Raw genomic sequence first — 7,287 nt, 5'->3', positions numbered from 1 at the left:
AACAAACAAACAAATTACAGGACTGCAGACAGGTGACCAGCCACAGAACACAAGGGAGAACAAAGCAGATATTCACAAGGGGATGATGAGAACAAGTGGATACACCTGGAAGGGAAACAAACAAAGAACTACAGGAAGCCAAGACAAGGAACTACAACCATATAATATATATGTAACGGTTGTGACAACGTCACCTCAAACTTCGATGCCCTGAGGGAGATTCGAACCCCGGTCTCCCACACCGCAGGCAGCAACACAGACCGCTATACCAAGAGGTGAATCCACTTCTAAGTACTGGGTCTATGCGTCTTTTGAGGATGTGAGAGTGAGTTTAACCCATAGCACCGCTACTCACCCCAGCCCTTCTTGACTGCGCTTCTCGATACCATCCGTTACACTCACCCTCCCAAACTCACTCCACTCCACCCAAGGCATCCGGGTCAATCGGCACCATTGTAACGGTTGTGACAACGTCATCTCAAACTTCGATGCCCCGAGTGGGAGTCGAACCCCGGTCTCCCGCACCGCAGGCAGCAACACAGACCGCTATACCAAGAGGTGAATCCACTTCTAAGTAATGGGTTTATGCGTCTTTTGAGGATGTGAGAGTGAGTTTAACCCATAGCACCGCTACTCACCCCAGCCCTTCTTGACTGCTATATATATATATATATATATATATATATATATATATATATATATATATATATATATATATAAACTGGACTTTTGAAAAAGTCTTTATTCATCATGCAGTAACACACACATGCAATGGGCGGCACACACAGGAACACACACACGCAAATGTTTTGGGTTGCCGGTGAACTAAGGCACAGGACAGGGAACACAATACTAAGCACTGGAGAACACAGAGATTATGATTACATGAACACAAGATACATGGAACCGATGAACAACCTACAGGGTAACATGAACGGGAGAGATATAAATATACCCACACATAACCGATGTAATCGGAGGACACTGAATCCTAGCGTTGTGTTGATCACAGCTCAATGAAATGATGTAAATGGAAAAATAGCAATCCCTATTGCAATCCTTATCTGAATTGTTTCATCTACACAATTTCATTGAGCTGTAATTTCTTCAGTGAAGTGCTACTTTTCGAGGTGTACTGTATTCAGAACTTCATATGTTACCATTTGTGACTCACATTCAGCATATTTTATGTATTTTATATACACATTGGATATATATTCTATTTTTATTAAGAATCTTTAGAAACAATAAAGACACAAATGGCATCACCAGGAGTCACCACATTCTATATAAGTCATCGAGAATGTCCAATGCCATGGTTGTGTGTGAGTACCAGGGTTATCGGGATTACGAAAAATTTGTAACTATAATCAGCCCAAATTACATTCAGATTTTTTTTTATTACATTATAGTTACATTTGTCATGGAAGCTTGATTACATTTTTGTATTTGTTATGGTTTGTCAACAACCCCAATAGCACGGCACATACAGGTAGTTCAAACCGGGGCGTATTTATTTACAAAACAGAAATGAGCGAAAACAACTAAAGCACAAAGGGAGAATGTTCTTGGCAGAGTTGTCTGCGGCTCTGCAGCTCGTCTTCAGAGCAGAGACGGCACTGTGGCTCTGCAGCTACTTGACGATCCACTCGGGAAACAGAGAGAGAGATAATGTCAACAAGACGAGCGAACGGAATACAATGCAATCCAGAATTGTTTAGCTGAGTCAGTAACAAACACAAGCGGCTCCTCTTCAGTGTTACCCAAACACACAAAAAAAAGAAAAGTCCCGAGTCCAGGAAAATGCGAGAAAAACAGAGTATCCAAAAAAAGTATGTTCCAAAACTCACCAAGGCGCAATTGCGCAAAGCGGTCTACAAGGCAGAGATCCAACGGATGGCAGAGCAAAGCAACAGCGGCGACTTCCATAGACGTCCTGGAGAAAAACAGACGAGGTACAACACGGGAGGAAACAAGCAGCAGCCAGTGGTAATCCAAAACGACCCGACACAGAACGTTAGGAACACCAGAGTATATAAGGGCTCCACCGAGCTGATTAGAACTCACTTCAGGTGCGCGAAGGTAATTGGTACCTTGAAGCGTGCGGAATCGGAGCAATCCTCACAGTATTGTTTTGTTCTTTTTAAAATATAGCATTATTTAACCCCCAACCTCTAGAGCTCAGCAGGACAGTCTGGTTCCCCTTTCTCAAATCAGACTGACCCCTGCCATCCCAATCCACACCTCATCTTCTGAACCCCCCCCCCCCACACACACACACACACTCACATACACACTCACACACTCTGGCTAGTCTGAGAGCCACATGATGGTGGTGATCTCATCGGCACATTTCCAATAATCGGGCTGTTTCTACTAGCACAAAAGACAGGTACTTACCCTCTCGACCTGCTTTCTAGTGACAAATGGCCCATCAGGAGGCTAGATGTAGAGGATGCAAATCAGATGACCGAAAGTGATGAAGGTGAAATCCAGGATGTAGACTCTATTCTCGCTGAAGAGAGACAGATCTGTATCTACCCCGCCACCACAGATATGCATCACACACCGAGGATCTTGTGAAAGCTTTGACAACAGGGGCTAACGCGCAAAGTGTACTACAGTGCAATGGCCAAATGCACAGCCTCATGGAACAAGGCCCACCGATCACCATTGGCTGCTGAAGCTGTGGACGTAGGGAAAATGAGACTCATTGTTCCACGTGTCACTCAGAATATCATGCAGTGCAGAAAGTCGTGTCTTTAACCCTTTCACTACCACACTACAGAAGGTTAAACCCTTTCACTACCACACTACAGATGGTCTGTAGTGTGGTAGTGAAAGCCTTCTGTAGTGTGGTTGTGAAAGGGTTAACCATTTTGTCATGTGGCAGTGAAAGGATTACCCTTCTGTATTGTCACAGTGAAAGCATTAACCCTTTGGTATTGTGGTAGTGAAAGGGTTAAGTGATGCACAAGTGGGGTACGTTTTTGACCGCCTGGAGAGATCGCCAGGATGCTTTCACATGAGATTGCCTTCTTGAAACAATATGCTGAGGTCTTGAAGTCATTCGCCGTCGCTCTTGACCTTAAAAAGAGTTAAAAAGGTCCATGCACGAATAACATGCACTCGCGAATCAAAAAAGCTTATCAAACGCCGACGTCACTACAGGTGCATATTAATGAGCCGAATCTAAAAGCTTATCAGACGCTAGCACGGCCGTGACGTCACTTCAGGAAACGTATGCCTTATGCCCGTCCGGGTCATAGTACTAGATCAATGGTGGCCCACTCGGTGCATCACAGTTAGCCTATTCTCCACTTGCACAATCTGAAAGTAGCCACTTCCGGCTGACTTCCGGTTGCCAATGGCACTTCCTGTCCCATCCAAATACATTGGTTTTAGCAACTTTTCTCCCCTTATTTAAACAACTTTGTCGTCACAGAGAGGCAATGAAACGTTTGTATTATTATAGTATAGAATGTATTTAATAAGCAAACGTTTGTCAGCAGGGTTTTTGGGCTGTATTTCATGTAAAAACGTTTACTGTTAGTTTCCTTGCTCAGCCAGCATTAGCTAACAGAAGCTAGTGGTTAAACAGGCCGGATTAGCTTTGAGCTAACTATCTTTCCCGACCCATGTATTCATTCCATTCTAAACATAACGTTAGTTTACAAAACATGACCCGTCTATATAACGTTGAGGAACAAATTATATAGACGGGTAATGTTTTGAACAACTAACGTTACGTTTAGAATGGAATGCATCGGCAAAGATCCGTTAGCTCAAAGCTATTCCGGCCAGTTTATCAACTTCCTGTCATTTAGAAATATGATTTTATAGTGAAAATTATTACCAAAGCGTCCGTAAAAACCTAACGGGAGCATTATAGACGGTCATACAAATGTACAAATGCTATAAGGTGGCAAGAAATGCACTATAAACAATACTTTGCGGCGTCGTTTCTTGCGCTAGCCTCTTGTTAGCCAGCATTAGCCTTAATAGCTTTGAGCTAAGGATCTTTGCCGATGCATAAAGTATTGTTTATAGTGCATTTCTTGCCACCTTATAGCATTTGTACATTTGTATGACAGTCTATAATGCTCCCGTGAGGTTTTTCCGGACGTTTTGGTAATGATTTTCACTATAAAATCATATTTCTAAATGACAGGAAGTTGATAAACTGGCCGGAATAGCTTTGAGCTAACTATCTTTCCCGACCCATGTATTCATTCCATTCTAAACATAACGTTAGTTTACAAAACATGACCTGTCTATATAACGTTGAGGAACAAATTATATAGACGGGTAATGTTTTGAACAACTAACGTTACGTTTAGAATGGAATGAATACATGGGTCGGGAAAGATAGTTAGCTCAAAGCTATTCCGGCCAGTTTATCAACTTCCTGTCATTTAGAAATATGATTTTATAGTTAAAATCATTACCAAAACGTCTGGAAAAACCTAACGGGAGCATTATAGACGGTCATACAAATGTACAAATGCTATAAGGTGGCAAGAAATGCACTATAAACAATACTTTGCGGCGTCGTTTCTTGCGCTAGCCTCTTGTTAGCCAGCATTAGCCTTAATAGCTTTGAGCTAAGGATCTTTGCCGATGCATAAAGTATTGTTTATAGTGCATTTCTTGCCACCTTATAGCATTTGTACATTTGTATGACCGTCTATAATGCTCCCGTTAGGTTTTTCCGGACGTTTTGGTAATGATTTTCACTATAAAATCATATTTCTAAATGACAGGAAGTTGATAAACTGGCCGGAATAGCTTTGAGCTAACGGATCTTTGCCGATGCATTCCATTCTGTTGTGTCCTACTGTTACACAGTGTGAAGCATGCAGTTACTTATTTGCACCACTTGGTGTCAACAGAGGTGACCTGCCTAGACAGGCATGAAGAAGAAGCATGAATACAGGAAGTGAGGATTGCATGCCATGATGTGGGAAATGCTATGCAGGAACTAAACAAAGAATAGTCAATTGAAATGGATCCACTCTCTCCAGTGTCTTATTCATTGCCATCCACCTCTACAAATTGGCGACGAGATAACCCACCTGCTACAGTTTGATTACAGAAGACTATTTTTGACAATTTATTTGTGAAGATGGCTGTAAATGTGCATAATCCTGCTCCGTTTTTGCAATGCCCTGGAAAGCCTACAATTCCTTTCAAGACATGGATGCTAATGTTTGACAACTACCTACTGGTCATAAATGCAACAGGGAATGCTTGGCCTAATGCAAGGAAAAGAGCTGTTCTTCTTCACTGCCTTGGAACAGAAGGACAGAGGACTTTTCACTCATTGCCAAACACAGGTGATACCTATGATGCTGCTGTTACTGCATTAAGTGCACACTTCACACCAATGACTAATGTGGTAGTGGAACGTCACACATTCAGAAAAAGGGTACAAAGCCCACATGAGACTGTTGCCCAATATGTGGTTGCTCTCAGAGAGCTTGCATCATCATGTGACTTTGGTGATAAGAATGATGAGATGCTGCGTGATCAGCTTATCCAATATGTTACAAATGCCCATATTAGGGAGAAGCTACTACTGGAGCCTAATCTCACTCTAGACAAGGCTATCACACTTGCTACACAGATTGAGTCTGCAGCTGAACAAGCTAAATGCATGGTTGGAGATAAACCTAGCTTTCAAGTACAAGCAGTGCAAAAGAAACAATTTCGATCACGGCCTCAGCATAAACCATTCACACCTGCACCTACTGCTGCAACTGGGAAGTCCTCCCGTACATGTTTCAGATGTGGATCTGACAGTCACCTAGCAAATGCTCCCTCATGTCCGGCTGCTAAGGCTACTTGCAAAACTTGTAACAAGAAGGGACATTTTGCCAGAGTGTGCCGCTCTGCTCCTACACATCAAGTAAGAGAAGTGGAGATTCCTGAATTGACTGTCCTGTGCATTCAAGAGGCTGCCGGTAAATCTGATAAAATAAAATGCAATGTCAAGATCCAGCCTTCAGGCTCACCAGTCTATGCCATGGACCTGGTTGTTGACTCTGCGTCCCCAGTGTCCATACTGCCCAGAAGTGTGTTTGAAGAACATTTTGGTGAGTCACACCTAACACCACCTTCTATTCAACTAATCACATACACCAAGTCACCTATACCTGTGCTGGGATGTCTTTCAGCATTGGTGACTAGAGATGATGTCACTGCTGCAGCAACCTTCTTTGTGGTGGAGAAGGGGACCCCATTGCTGGGCCTGGATTTGATGATTGCACTGAACATTCACATTGTAGGAGGTGCTGTGGTTCCTCCTCCTTTTGCCTCTGCTCCAACTGCCCCTGTGCTGCACGTCTCTACCTCTCCCCCACTAGTTGGTTGTGCTAAAAAGTTTGTGCACCGGGTCAAAGTCTCTGCCTCTGTTCCCCCGGTTCGACAAAAACTGCGCCGTTTGCCCCTGTCTGTGAGAGATGCAGTTACAGAAGAGATAAACAGACAGCTGGCTGCTGGTGTGATAGAGAGGATTGATGCTTCCCCCTGGGTGTCTCCTATCGTTGTCACACGAAAGAAGACAAGAGACATTCGTATGTGTGTGGATCTCCGAGAGCCAAACAAGGCTGTCATTACAGACTGCTATCCAATTCCACACATAGATGAGCTGCTGTCCACTCTGCGTGGGGCCACAGTGTTTTCAACCATTGATCTGGCTAGTGCCTACCACCAGGTGCCCCTACATGAGGAAAGTAGGGACCTGACTGCTTTCATTACCCATGAAGGACTCTTCCGCTACTGCCGTGTACCCTATGGCCTCTCCTCTGCACCATCTGCATTCCAAAAGATGATGGCTACCATCCTCAAAGGCCTGCCAGGGGTGCAGAATTATCTGGATGATATTATCATCTATGGAGCCAACAGCACAGTACATGATGCTCGACTGAAGCAAGTTCTACACCGCCTGCAAGAGGCAGGTCTACTCCTGAATGAGGAAAAGTGCTGCTATAATCAGTCAAGTCTACGCTTCCTGGGCCACGTGGTGTCAGCTGAAGGTATTGCGCCTGACAAAGAGCACATCGAAGCTGTTTTGAATGCCCCAGCTCCGACAGATGGCGTTGCCCTTCGCTCTTTTCTAGGCCTAGTCTCATGGTATTCAAAGTTCATCCCGAACTACGCAACAGAATCTGAGCCAATGCGGGCATGCATCAGGAAAGACATTGACTTTCACTGGACGAGTGAGGCACAGAAGAGTTTTCAGAAAATTAAACTGCTACTGGTGAACAGTACTGCCCTTGCCCTTTT

The sequence above is a fragment of the Notolepis coatsorum genome (genome assembly GCF_963971535.1).
Source record: "Notolepis coatsorum genome assembly, chromosome: 6".
NCBI lineage: Eukaryota > Metazoa > Chordata > Actinopteri > Aulopiformes > Paralepididae > Notolepis > Notolepis coatsorum.
The sequence above is the reverse complement of the archived record's forward strand: the minus strand, read 5'-3'. Positions refer to the sequence as shown.